General features: G+C 42.5%; 1 protein-coding gene across 1 annotated transcript in view; it reads left to right on the forward strand.

Moving 5' to 3' along the window:
- sema4f (sema domain, immunoglobulin domain (Ig), transmembrane domain (TM) and short cytoplasmic domain, (semaphorin) 4F) overlaps positions 1-15,482 on the forward strand; it is a 45,351-nt gene that overhangs the window by 21,042 nt on the left and 8,827 nt on the right. The window lies entirely within an intron of this gene.

The following is a 15,482-nucleotide window of genomic DNA, read 5'->3' on the forward strand; positions in this document are numbered from 1 at the left end:
AGATTTAAAAGATTACAATTTAAGTTGCAAGGAAAAAAAAACTATCTCTCCAGGCTTTGTCTATACAGTCTAATATAAATCTGTCATCTCCAAGTCCAGATTTTCCTAAGCCACATATGACATCACTATATTATCTTAAACTTATCACAAGCAGAGAAGTTTTTACAGGATTTGCATAGTAAATTAAAGATATAGTAAATGCTGGATTTGATTATCCAATAAGATTTTTGCCATTTTCTTCTTAGGAGTATCATGGTTTTTATAACATGTGAGTTATTTTGAGGTGTGTGCCTTTTTGCGATGGGAATGAGTGGGTTTGTGACAGTGACACACTAAACCAATGAAAACAGAACATTAGGAGGCTGGAGGCAGTTTCAGGGCTACATCGAATCGATACGAGCGACAAGTATCAAGAGCAGGAAACATGACATGACCTGCGTTTGGTGGAATTCACAATGCATGAGACTCAAAAAATGTGCGTGAGAGTCGCAGCACAAAAACAGTTGCATGTAAATTGAACCCACCGCTTGTTTCCTGTTATGTGAGGGGGTAAGAAGCAGGTGTGGCAACATTTCCAGTGAATGTCACGGTTGCTGAAGCTTCGCGGTGGCTGCAAGTCAGCTTAACTTTGAGTCACCCCTCATCCCGCATCACTTTAAAGGTTTCACATAAACTGTCTGCCTAACCTTCTAACTCCCTCCGTCCCCCTCTGCGTCAAACTGCTCCAACTGCCTTTAACATCAGGGATTTGCGCTAAGGAAATGCTTCATGTTTAACGTGTCAGTGGAACTTAGCGGTGTGTGTGCGTGTGCGTGTGCGTTTGCTTAATGACGGTGCAGTGAATCAGCACAGGAGCTTCAGCCACATGGAAATAATGCAGATCATTTATTTAACATGGGCTGTGTCCTGTGTGCTTGGTGTTTGTTTATAGTTTTCACTACTTCAAGGCTCGCAAGCTCTTCATTTAAAATGTGTGTTGATCTATGTGTTTGTGGTGCGTGTGTTTGTGTGTGTGTGTGTGTGTGAGAGTTTGTGTGTGTGTATTATGTAAGAATAAGTCTTTCCCACCTGTCTAAGATTACTTCTCCTTCTTTAGACGGTAAAGGCCCGTCAAGGGTAATCATTGCTGTCACATGCCATCTTCTTAAACCGGAAACACTCACACATTCACACTGATATTGTTTCTGAGGTCTGATAAGGATCATGCTGATGTGCTCACTCTAAACATGTGTCTGCGGGAAACATCTACAGTCTGCAGTTACTTCAAGTTGAGTTATTTTGTCCACGAAATAATGTTTCTGCAGTTGGTAAGGCTGTCCTCTGGGTACATCCACACTTCTATGTTTTAATTCTTAAACAAATAACTTTTGCTACATTTACACCAGGTGAAAATGGACAGGATGGTTTTCAAGCCCCTCAAAAGTCAGACGTTTAGAAAACGCTGCTGCTGACGTTTGACATTTTTGTGGTTGCGTTTTTGTCTGGATGAGCAGAAATGATGATGGCGATGCCCGCGTTCACTTCCTGATTCCTCGCGGTGCTATCACACGACCCTTGTCTTTTGGGCACCCACAAGCCTAGTGTGCATGAATAGTCATGTGATAAGCACTTTGAGGTATGTTGCTATGGACGGAGTTTATCTATGATGCAGTGCTAAAACATTTGTTTTGTCGACTGAGGCAGTTGTTTAGGTAGATGCAGTCTCTCCAAAGTGTCTGAACCCTAAATTACCCCTGAAAGCTGTGTGTGAATGGGTGAAGGTGGCTTGTAGCCTAAAGCAGTGTGAGTCTTCAATAACTAGACTAGAGAAGTACAATGCAATTAGTCGGTGTGGAGGTCTAGACTTAAATGTGACGTCCAAAGCTTTCAGAGACGTGAGGGAGGCACCTGATCTGAGTTCAGATGCTGTTGAACCACATCACAGACTGACGCTCCAGGTCTATCGCAGCACTGATTCCTTTGAACGCAGCAGATAGTGAATAAGTGAAGCAGACAGTGTGCGATTTACGCAGTTCGAGGGCGTTCATCCCTTGTGACTCTGCTGATCTATTGTTTGACATATAATCACACACGCAGACACACACCCTCATGTCTTCAACAAATGTTTTGTTCATGCATGATTGTGTGTCTGTGTGCGTGTGTGTGTGTGTGCAAGAGGTGTGGCTCATATGTCATTGTTGACAAACCCAAGGGCAGACAAAGATGAGGGGTCAGAGATTCATAACTTCACGTGGCGTACACCAAGTGATTCTCATGCAACGTCTGTTTTCTTCTTTGACATGGAAGCATGTTTTATTTAGCTTTTCTCTCTCTGTCTCTCACGGATATCTTAAATCTCCAAATGTCTCTTTGCTGATGAGTTTTTAATATGTGATTTTATTTTTTGCTGTAGAGGATGATTTACGTGTCACAGGTCAAAGATTTTTAAGCTTTGGTCTCGTGAAAAACTGAAATAGACAAAAATCCTAAAGGGCACAGGATGTCCAGATGACTTGCGAGCAGTGACTGTTTCCTGGAAAGCTGACACTTGGGAATGCAAACTCATTATTCATCCAGGCTACACAAGATACAGCTGAGCATTTACATTTCATTACTAAACATGGGTTTCCTGTAGCATCCTTATTTTCTAAGAAAGGATTTTAGTGTGTAAAGTCAACTTGTCCAGATATATTAGACTGGTGGCTGCAGCACTGATGGACGGTGTGCGCACGGCTCCATCTGGTCCTTCGGTTTGGGCTCCTGGTGCTGAGAGTTGCCTGGGGATAGATAAAGCTATCAGCTCTGCAGACACACAGGGACCCTTGGCACCCATTTCACATGAGCAGAGCACTTAACCCGTCAACCTTTACTGCCATATATCACCTTAGACACACACACACACACACTGAACCACTGCAGCTCTGCCAATAAGAGGGAGAAAAAGGCCTTGGCTTGTCTACGATGCTGAATCTGCCCTCCTTGCACTTTTCATCTCTCTCTCCTCTCTCTGGTCAGTGAGCTTAAACATATACAGGCTAGCAGCACACTTATTTATTTGTTCTTCCTGTTTGTGCCTCTGGACACCAGTCTGACATGTCACATCGGGTGTCCACACTCTGCTAGAATCAGGTCTAATGGGCTGTCATGATTCAAAACAGCTAATCTAGTCATCCATTAACACAGGCAGCAAGTTGTTAAAGCATATATTGTCTAGATTTTGTAAGTTATTATAAAAACTGTTATTTGGCCAATTTGTATAACCACCTTTTTTTTTTTTAATTAGCATTTCAATAGAAGATGCACCAATAATGTAACACTGTCTTTTAAATAACTGTAGATAGCATTTTAATGATGTTTACTTTAAAGTATTAAACGTTGATGCTCCACATATATTAATGACAGCATTTTATCTAAAACGATACCTAAAATAATGGAAGCACGTAATGATAGTTTAAATGGTCTCAATCCTAACCCTAACCCATAAAAACTTTGCAGTATGCCTTTCATATCGGTACCAAAAAAAGAAATACCCGATCAGTTAAAATACTTTTCCAGTGGTTTTGTAGTTTTGTCGTCACTACAGTGACTCAACTCCCTGCATCTCCAAAATGAATGCCTACCTCTCCCGCTCTTTCTCTCCCTCTTCACGTTAACGCTTATTTACTCTGATTCCCCAGTGCCTCTCTTCCTCTCGTTCCCTCCACCCCTCTCCACCCCATGGGGTTCCTCTTCTGTAATTTGGCATTATGCTAAATAGCTTCCAAAAGTAATCTGCACACGCACACACAAGCACGTGCAGAGGGAGGTAGTGAGCTACTAACAAATGCAATTTGAAGGTGCATCAAAACCAACTGTGATCCAGCTGACATTGACAAAGCCGCCAAGTATGGAGGGAAAGAGGGATGGCAGGGGAAAAGATAGAAGTGGAAAAAGACGAGCCGAGACTAATGTGAAGAGGAAGGTTTGGAATTTTGTTTTCATTTCAGGAAGCATCTCTGTATCGCTCCCCCTCCTCCTCTCATTCCCTTTCTTTCTGTTTTTCCTTCTGATATGTTTGGGAATTTCTCCATGTTTTCATCATGTTGTTAGGTAAGACCAGTTTCTGCAGCTGCAAGAGAATCATCCCTCCTCAACTACACCACACACACACACACACACACACACACACACACACACACACACACACACACACACACACACACACACACACACACACACACACACACACACACACACACACACACACACACAGACACACACACAGACACACACACACACTCCTGCTTCCAAAGTGTTATCAGCTCATGTGGCGCTGGAAGTGTGTGAAAGAATCAGACTGCGTGGAGAGAGGGGTCACAGGTCAAAGAGGGTGTCATGTTTGTGTCAGTGTCTGGTGAGAACTGCTGGAGCGGAACCTTTAATGTAAATATACTGCCTGCCTCGGGTTGAAGTGTGTGCTTGTATGATTTTAGCTGCGACGGGCACCGGTGAGGCTGAGCCCGAACTCTGTGGTGCAGGAGGAGACTTTTATTTTGGTAACGTGAGAGTCACTTGTGTCTCGCTGACAGTGCGTTCATTGTTCTGTACAATGAATGAAACTGAAGAGGAGCAGGAGAACCAGGGTGAGGAGGGTGAGGAGGGAGGCGCTGAGAGCTTCTATCCCCACTTGGGGTGAGCCTCACTGGGACACAAAGAGCCAGAAGAGGCTCCTGGGTCTATATGAGGAGCACCGAGTGCTCTACCTGGAGCAAGGCCAGACTAAAAAGAGAGAGAGGGAATGAGAAAGATTTAGATGATCTGCTGGATAATAAGAAGAAATATTATAGAGTGTTAATAGACCTTTGAGGGTTGTTCAGCCTCAATTATGTCATTCAGACTAGAACACTGACTCATGCACTTGATCAGAAGGCAGTAATGGAGGCTTTATAGTTTAAATTTACCACTAAATTTTGTCTGAAGTGCGTCTCCCTGGAAATTCACACACAGACATCGTAAAAACACATGCACACAACCTACCCATTAGCTTGTCTAGCTCTGAGCGACAATTCCAGTAGCAGCACACACACTTTCGAGACAAATGTATGAAATCAAGGCAGCTTGCCTCTGGAGTTTTCCGAAGGCCAGAATAATGGTCCCAACAATCCGTTTGATACACACACACCCTCCTCACAAACACACATCCCTTCTCGTGGTTAAATGTTGAAAGCTTTGATCTGTTATTTACGTCAGTGGCCAAACACAGTTCAATACACTGGTTACTCTGTTCTGTTTTTGAGAAGCGACCCAGCCCTGACATCATGAACACTAATGGGTGTTAATGGCGGCTACAATGAAACATATCATGTGAGTCCAACCTCAGTATTGATGTACTTTACCTGGTGGTTGATAACTGTTCTTGGATGGTAATAAGGCGGAGTTTCTAGATGATGTGAAAGGGATGGAAACAAATGGTGGCAGACGTTCATGAAAGCATGTAGCTGTGCGTTTGTGTGATTACAGGGTTGTGTATTTGTGTGTGTCTGTGGCCTCCCCAGCTGGCTTTGTGAATGGAAGACATTTTATAACCAGATGGGAGGTAGACCTTTTTGGTTTCTTTCATGACACACGTGCAGGACCAATGTTTTTTTTTCCTTTTCTTTTAAATTGTTCCATGTTTTCCTTCCTTCCCACTCTCTGTTTATTAAGATCAACAACTAACTTATCCTAAAACTTTTAGCCATCCATCACCAGTCCTGATGTTGAGCTCTTCCCAATTGCCCTTGAGACCTCCAAACCCAACTCCTTTCCTCTTTTCTGCTGTCTGAGACACACTCAAATTACTATTAATGACATGACCTTTGACCTCTGCTTCCTGCCTCAAAGCACAAAGGATGACATCAAGAATAGGACAGAAGTGGAGTGAGGGGGTGGAAGAGGTTGAACGTCAGAAGAAAAGACAGAAAAGGAGAGATAATGATGGATTGTTGTTTAGATCTCCTCCCCCTCCCTTCTCCTCTCATCTCTGCCATCTAGTCCAGCAGGCAGCTAATTGATGTATCTATTATTGATTTTCACTGTCGCCCCCATTAGGCTCTCATAATATCTGCTCCCTTAATGAACAAGCTCCTAGCTTTCTGCTAAAACTTAATCTCGGGGCCAAATCCCCAAATTTAAAACATTGACTTCATTTTTTTTTTTGTCCTGCATTTTAGTATTTTGTCTCCTTTGTCATTTCTTATGATGACTTATGTGTATGTGTGTGTGTCTGTGTGTGTAGGAGTGCAACAGGAAGTGAAAATGTGAGATAGGGAGTGGAAGTAAAACATCTGTGTGGCTGCCTCAACACTGTCATCGTCAGCAACGGACAGGAAATTGGCTTTTGTTAATTATTAAACCATTGTGTCCACAGTGGAGGCCAATCAGGGGACATTGTGACACACACACACACACACACACACACACACACACACACACACACACATATACAGTAACCTTCTTTGTCATCGTTTTACCAGTCAGTCACAGGACTGACTGGTCACCGATTGTATCTCATTGGGTTTTATGATAATACCTGTTGTGTGACCAGTTTCAAACATCGACTCTGAGCCTTTTGGCTAAAAACCAACAGATTGATATGTTTTTTGCATTTCAGAGAGATAAGATAGTTGGATTGAACACACAGAACCACAGCATGACTGTGTGCATGGTGATGCATGTTGCTCCTATTGATCTGGAGCAGCATGCAAACTCTGACCTTTGGCTTGTGACAGAGGAAGTCGTCAGTGACACGCATGTGACACTGACCAGCTGTTGCATGTGGGAACAGCCCTGAGTGTGTTAGCTGTATAGAGCTGTGTGTTTTGTGCTGCTTTAATGAGAAATGTGTAGGGTCTCTGTGTGGTCTTCTGTGCAGCGGATACCTTCTCTCCATACATGCTCACGAGCTCATATGAAACTGTGGTAAACCAGCCTGTATCCTGTGCCACAGTTTGCTGTGGCCCAGAGCAGACAACCGCGAATCACATAAGGTGAAAAGCATGTGTGTGAGGGTATGGATTTCTGTTTTTGCTCCTGTGGCGTCAGCACAAGTGGGTTAATCTCACATCATGTGGATTTTCCCAGTTACCCCTCTCTCATGCTGTTTCTATGCATTTGTCTCTGTTTCTTTCCATCCCCTGCTGTCAACTCTATACCCATCCGTAGCAACAATATTACACATGTGAAAACGTAACACAATCTGGTTATTATACAAGATAAAAACTCTCTCCAATACTGTAAAACTGAGTTTGATGGAGCTCATTAAAAGCTCTGACGTCTGTAGTCGAGCACGCCCTCTTACCCTCTCAGCACTTTGAACACTTCCTGCGTGAGAGATCCCTGTGGGGAGATTCTCTTTTCTCTTTATCCCTCCACAGGGAGGTCAAATGTCAGGCTCAGCTGTAGCAGGGCAGCCCTGGAGCTGACAGCGATAGCTTGCACTTGCACCGACGATATGGGGTGTTTTATCTGTGGTCATCCAATCAAGCATTACTTTATTACCAACACTGTTTGCACCAGAATACAGGAAATATACAGTAATAAATCTTGTGTTTGCAAAAGCTTAAGGCCACAACAGTGAGAAAAGTTCAACGCGTAAAAAGTAAGATATGATGGATAATTAAAGGGATCAGAGAGTTTTGCCTGTACAATATTTCAGTTTGGTTGGACCGCTCGTAAATCATGTCCATTCTAGGGCTGTTGGGCCATATTTTGACTAAATTTGAGAGATAACAAGACAAAATAGAAAGACAAACGTTCAGAACAGAGGTCCTAGTGTGACAGATGTTGTGGCTGCTCCTGCTTCGAGACTCAGATTCTCTCACTGTTTAGTCTTAGTGAAGCAGCCAGAACCTAAACACAGAGTCAGTCTTTTATCAAACTTCTTTAACCACATATTAATTGAATCGATAGTATCAACACTGTGTGGATGTACTCAACATGTATGATTCATTGACTTTATATAAAGATGGACGAATTGACAGCTCCTTAAAAGTAATTCCAAAGCGTCTCGACCTGGAGGCTGGCTGCAGTATAAGTCCTTAATTATGTAGGCGGAGGGGACATGGACTAAATTATAGAGGTAGATTTTTCTAATGTGATGTAAATTAAAAAGTCAAATTACACAAATTATTATCCTCAGAGATGATTTTTATTCATTTCTGTGATTCGTTCTAATCACACTGATGCATGTTCAGGTTTTCATGTTTCCAGTAAGTTAGGTTTCAATCTTTGGTTTTATGCCATGAAAGCCAAATGTTAAATGTCACGATTGACAGCCGAGACTAACTCATGATTGGTTGAGCCTGTGTATCAGCGGGCCGAACTCTGGCTCCAAATTTGCAAGATGGCGGCTTTCTTATCCAGGATAATTTGGCATCTTTTCTGGATAGTAGGAGGAAGTGGACACGTGTCGACCTTCTTTATACAGAGTCGATGATATGACTTTAGTCATTGTACATCCATGATCCTTCATACAAGAAACACCCGAAAGACCTGATATTCATTTATATTAAAAATACATGATTGTGTAGGATATTATGCAACTAGGTTTATTGTTTCCAGCAGTACAGTACTGTAAGATAAAAATAACAGGTCGTGTTGACTCAATGACTCATTCATACAGAAACTCTTTCTCTCACACACGCACACACACACACAAATACACACACTGGGCTCTATGTACACACACCTCCTATGTAAGGGCTGGTGAATGCTGGAGGCACCCGGCTTCTAAACACACACACACTCACACTCTTGCACATGATAATCCTGCAGGGCATGGGCGAATTTAGGGCAAGCCTGATTAGTAGTGCTACTGCTTATCAACCAGAGCCAGAGAGAGAGGGGGGGTAGTGGGAGTCTGGAAACTGGGAGAGGGGAGCGAGAGAATTTAAGGTATAGCTATGTGGGTTCACACAAAGGAATTTGTATTTCGTCATCATCATTTAATTGGCTAAATTCGTCCAAAAATAAACACGCCAGCAAGAGGAGACACGGAATCATAAAGAGGCAGTAGAAGATGAAGAGTAGCAGAGCATTAAGTGTAGAAGTGGGCAATCAGCCACTGCAACCTTGGACCTCCTCCTCCTCCCTTCTCCCCTCTATCCTTTCACTCTGTGCTTGTATATTTCCCTCCTCCTGCATCTCCTCCAGTCTCACCCTCTCCTTCTTTATCAACCTTTGTTCTTGATGCCTGATAATCCCCCTCTTCCCTCAGGACTTTAACTCTCTGTGTGAGTTGGTGCTCCCAGTGAAGCAGAACCTTAAAGGAGAGGCCAACACTGTGTGTCGGGGTCATTTGGTGTTTTGATGTCTTCACCTCTGAGGACGGCTTCTCCCTCGGACAAGATGTCCTTATACAGGCTTTATGAATTGTAACTAATGGCTTTATTTATGCTTAAAGCCCGACTGCACTCAGAAATGACTTCTTCTGCTTGTTCCTTCACATGAATGTTTGAGCTTATTCCCTAACAGTAGGGGTGTAACATATATTTGTATGGAAAATATTTGTTTCCCAGCCCGGGACAGATGTTTTACTCAATTACAGGCACGTGCAGCGCAAAAAATCTAGTAGCCAACATGACCAAACCCAGCTGGAAGTCAGAGAAGTTGGTGACAACTTAAGTCCGGTGGTTAAACGTTTGATATAAGGATAATAACAGACTCTGAATGAGGGATTCAATTTTAGGAAACTTTCAATGAAGAAAGTAAACTTTTATGAAATATTGATTTGGGCACAAATTATTATTTCAAGCAGTGTTTTTAATATCTTAAATATGTATAAATGGGGTCTTAAATAATTATTTATTAATGCTTATAGATCGCTATGGTCGCAAAAACTCTTTAATAATGAATAACCAATATTTATGATTGCAGTAATATGAAATAGAAAGTGTAAGCACCTGTCAAAGGGACTAAATACCAACCTGGAACCCACAAAGGGTCCGTCGTATTTGGGTTTCATATTGTACGGTTGTTTGTGATGCCACTGCCGTTCGATTTGTACATAAAATAAAACCGATCCCATCATCTCTGCACATGCTCTGTGAGGTCCTTAAATGTTTTCACTTTAACAACATCAATTTAAAGCCACCTTAAATGCTCTTAATCACAACCATAAATGTTTAATTCGCCTGTAAAGGTCCTTTAAAAAAAAATCATGTGGTTTCTCAGTACTGTGTGAAATCGGCTCAGTCCCACACTGACACTATCTTCTGATATTTTCTGGTTTTTCATTCAGAGGCTCTATTCAGGGGTTAGATTGGTTTTGCATTTTATTAAAGCTGCCATAAAAGACTCTTTACAAACTGTTACACAGACAGAGCTCGACTGTGGCTCTGATATATTGAACTAAAAAGAAAAGCTATAGGCTGTTAGAGGGACCTTGCTACAAGGTCTCGCTGATGTGTTTACCTATACACTTGTGACTTAGGAGTGACCTAGTTGTTCTTTACGGTTTGTTTGTCAGATTGTTTGTGAGCTTATTGTTTAGAATCGAGCTGTGACTCTGGTGCTTTCATGTAAAATGTGTTGCTAATTTAAATTTTATGTTCCGCCGCTGCTCTGTCTACTGTCTAGAAGACAACTCAAACTCTGATCTTACAGTGTACGTTGTACTATTTCCTACACGTGCTGTCTCCTGCAGTCCTCACATGACTGGAATTCATCCTCGTCAACTGCAAATGTGTCCAAAAAATATCAGGCCCCACCATTATTTGTGGGGATTTTTATTCTAATTTAAAAAAACAAAACACTTACAGCGTTTCAATTTTGAAAAAGTTGAAAGCTGAAGTGTCAGCGTGAAGCGCAGGAGCTGGATAATGGCCACGCTGTCTGATGGGACAATATGCTTAAAGCTGGTTTATTCCTTTAACCTGTGGAGTACGTCTGCCAATAACTGCTGCCGAACAATTTAGAGGAAACAGCAGCTGGAAAATGGCATTGAGTGAATGATACGGCTATAAATGTGTGTTTCTGCAAAGAGCACAGATGATGCAGCTGTGTCCTGCCTCACTGTGGGGGTGCAAGTGTGTGTGTGTGTGTGTGTGTGTGTGTGTGTGTGTGTGTGTGTGTGTGTGTGTGTGTGTGTGTGTGTGTGTGTGTGTGTGTGTGTGTGTGTGTGTGTGTGTGTGTGTGTGTGTGTGTGTGTGTGTGTGTGTGTGTGTGTGTGTGTGTGTGTGTGTGTGTGTGTGTGTGTGTGTGTGTGTGTGTGTGTGTGTGTGTGTGTGTGTTAGGAGCCTGTGGGGGCAGGAGCATGTGTGTGGCTCGTCTTTTCTCCTCATCCCGTCAGTTTTGATTGACAGAAGAAGGAGTGAGGTGTATAATTTATCACTTCCTGGTTGGTCCAAACCCACAATGCCCTGCAGCCAGAGAGGGGGGTTGGTCGCCCAGAGCAAAATCCAGTTTATTAAACCCTTAATGGACATACCACACACACACACACACACACACACCCTCTGCTGGTCTCTCTCCCTGGCTGCCTCTCAGTCATGTTTAATGTATAATGGATGAATGATTCATGGCAGGGGAGAGGATTTTGTATTTTAGGACTACTTATTCATTTATACTACCAGTTGGGTATTATTTTTTTTAAATATACCCGAGGTGTGATTTTTATTTCAACATGTCTGAGGTCACCAGGTTTTCCAGACACATAATCTGAATCATTATGAAAGCGTAATCCCGTATTTCCTTAAATCCTGCATTTTTCTCTAAACCTATTCTCCTTTCGCACATAAACACTCAACATTTCAATGTAAAGCTGCTCTGATCAACATTTTATATTAATAATTGATCTAATTGCTGTGTGTAATATTATGAGTTGTACGAACAGTGATGAGCGACGCTGCAGCGACTCTTGTGGTCGGCGACTTTACTGCATTCTCGCCACTCTCGTCAGCTTTGTTTCTAGACGCAACAGGCGGCGTTCAGTGGAAAAAGCCCTGATGAACCAGGTGCATGTGACTCAGAGCAGACAGACTCAAGTTTGCGACTGTGGTGAAGCCAGTGGAGCATTTAACTGCTAAAAAGGCAAATACTGTATTTTCCAGAGGAGTCAGTATAACAGCAAAGCAGAGCTAAAGGAGAGTAAACATTGATTAGATGGACAAGAAATTACTAGATAAAAATACTAACTCAAGAAGTGGTTTAAAGCAAACCAACTTATGATTATGTGTAATTATTCCACTTTATCTTATGTGATTTAGTTCACATGCACATCTCCGGCTTTGTGTTGTTACAATGTATTCTGATCATGGATAATTTGCTTTTTTTTATCAGGTGTAGTGAGTTAATTATGGGTTTGTTATGGGACAACAAATGAAAATGAACTTGTACAGCTAACTCTGGCTCATCAACAGTACTTTGTCATATTAATGAGGACTGTTCCTGTCAGATGAATAAACAAATGAAATTCGTCTCTGTAGTGGCTGGTACGAGTCAATAGGTAAATGTTTCTAATATATTTGCCATTTTATAAGGCAATAATTTATGATTGTTCCGATTACGACTTCTTGTGCTGCCCCCATGTGGCCAAATAATCAATTGATGTAGGTTCATTTACAACAAAGAATTAGTTCAAAATACACAAGAGTACCAAAAAGTACTTAATCCAGGCAGCAGCTACACAGTGGATGGTACTTGCCAGCTAATTGTGCTATGGTACCATCATCTCTGCCTAATTCTAAAGCACAGTGCGTGTATTTTTAAAAGTTATAAACATAAAAGTCTTGCTGCTCTTCTTTGTTGCAACATGTCTCCTTTTAATACTGTCGACACCACACTTCCACATACACACATACACACTGAACGGGCATGTAGAGACACACAAGCAGGTGGTGATATTTGATACGTAGTGAGATGCGGGCTCCTGCTGTCAGTGAGGAGGCAACGACACGACCTGCAGAGCATCTCCTGCTCCCTAGTGACACATGCCAACTAAGATTTATTTATAAAGTCCTACTCTGTAAAGGAAAATTGGTAAAAGGAGATGGAAAATCTAAGAAAACATTGCGTGCTAGATTTTTTTCTGAGCCACGAATCAGGAGGGTGCTCGGTTGTGTGTGTGTGGGGGGTTACAAAGGTGTGTGTGCGACTGTGAGGAGGGCAGATGGTGTAGCTCTAGGAACCACCTCTCTACATTAGGGTGCACAGCAGGTGGTGTCCGTGTGTGTCCGTGTGTGTGTGTGTTGTCGTGTCCTACACAGTGCGGCAGAGAGCAGTCTATGAGGACATCTCTGCCGACCTTGCCTTTGGCCTGTGTCAGCAACGCTTACGTTTGATTTGCCGTGTGTGTGTGTCGGTCCAGCGAGAGGGAAACAGGCTGTAAATTCAGTTGGAAGAAGGGATGTGAGGCTGCGGGGGTGATGAAAGGACGGATGGATGACAGAGCAGATAAAGGGAAGTGACAAAAGTATGAAAAGAAGAAGAAGAGAGAAAGGAAAAGTCTCTGATGTGTTTTATTGCCTCTCGTTTCTTCTCCTCTACCCCCTTTTTTAAACCTGCCTTGATTGACAGATTGGGGAGGAAAGTGTTTATTTCATTAGCTTGAGGTTGTGAAGGTAAAAACAAGGAAAATGAGTGACAATAACTTCTAATCTGGGGCAACATGAAGACACTTCACAGATGATATCAGCAGCTTTGATGTGTTTGGAGACAGAAAAGTGTGTGTGTGTGTGTGTGTGTGTGTGTGTGTGTGTGTGTGTGTGTGTGTGTGTGTGTGTGTGTGTGTGTGTGTGTGTGTGTGTGTGTGTGTGTGTGTGTGTGTGTGTGTGTGTGTGTGTGTGTGTGTGTGTGTGTGTGTGTGTGTGTGTGTGTGTGTGTGTCCGACCACCACTTTCGGCTGATTTTCAGGAAGTGCACACCCTCTGCGAGCAAATCAGAGCCCCCTTGCTATCTGGCCGCCTGGAGGCTTTTAGCTGAGCAGATGGCTTCTTATTGAATGAGAAATGACATTCATGAGAAATGTTACGGCAAACAGACGCCGACTGACTGGTTGAGGGGAGTCTGGGTGGAGGCTGGGGGGGAGGTAGAGAAACTGTCTGTGATTCAGTTACAGGCAGATGTCAGCGGCTCTTTAGAAAAAAAAAAACATTTCACAGAACAGCACTGACAGGCTCTAAGTGGAAAACCATGTCCGCGCCATGTCTGTGCCATCTATCAGATCATCCTTGTTTTTTACTTTGAGTCCCTTCCTCCTCTGTAACAGGAACAGAGGAACATCAAACTGTTTTGAATCTTTCAGCTGCCAAAGCAGAGGCACGTGTCTGCAAATTCCATTTCCTCCAAAGATTTTCTTTTTAACGCTATTCGAGCAGTGTGTCACATACTTATAGTAATTCAAGAAGATAGATACTGTTTAATTGTGTTTTCATCTTGTTGCTGTACACAAAACGTCTGCTTCTTTCTGCTGTCGACTGTTAGACGAAGAAGCATTTGGGTTATAAGCTGCAAAATTGTTGCCGACTGCTCGAACAATTGATTGTTCCTTACTGTTTCTCTCTCGTTGGTTAAATTAACATTAACATTAGTTAAATTGAATCTACCCCCCCCTTATGAATTCATAAATTGTTGGGGCTTAGACTGTCTGAGTGTGTGTTTGATGGGTGAAGTGCAACTTACCGGTTCCACTTTCACTGTCTCTGGAAAATTTCTGTTCTTTGTGTAAAAGGGATGTAACAAAAACGTATATCCTTTTTGATCCATGAAGGTCAGTACAGGTGAGATATGTAGAAAATGCCAAATCCTTCACACACACACACACACACACACACACACACACACACACACACACACACACACTTAGCCTGTGTTGAGTCCACAGCTGTGTTCTTTCTACACAGCAGCTGGGACATGAACACACACACACACACACACACACACACACACACACACACACACACACACACACACATCTATATATAAACAAACATCATATGTTTGTCCTGATGTGGATGACGGCAGACAGACGGGGGGGGGGGGGGTAGAATGACTGAGGGAGCAGACACAATACAACACAGACACTTCTGGGATTTGGTTCATGTGTGGTTATAAAATCGCAGAGACAAATACAGCGGAGATGTCTTGTAATGAATCATTTATTATAAATCACGATTGTGCATAATTTATCTTATTGTATTTCTACTCAGCGTTGAACTTGACTCTGAATTCATATGTAGGGTGGTATTTAAAATGGGGGAGGACATTTCAAAATAACAGAGATAAAACTGGAGAATCGCTCCGTGTTGGTTGAGGGTTTGATTGTGAAGAAAAGGAAGAGAATGAAAAAAGTCAACTGGACCAAAAAATGCTAAAGAGATTGATTGAGGGATTAAAGGAGTTAATCTGTAGCTGTGATTGTATGAGCGGGCAGGGTGAAGCAAGGGTTACTGTCATCCCTCCGACTCTCATGACTTTATCTCTTGAAACCTCCTGCTGGGAATGTGGTGTTTGATTTATCTTATCCTGTCAACCATTTGCTCTCACAT

Source organism: Pleuronectes platessa, chromosome 23 (genome assembly GCF_947347685.1).
Source record: "Pleuronectes platessa chromosome 23, fPlePla1.1, whole genome shotgun sequence".
Taxonomy (NCBI): Eukaryota; Metazoa; Chordata; class Actinopteri; order Pleuronectiformes; family Pleuronectidae; genus Pleuronectes; species Pleuronectes platessa.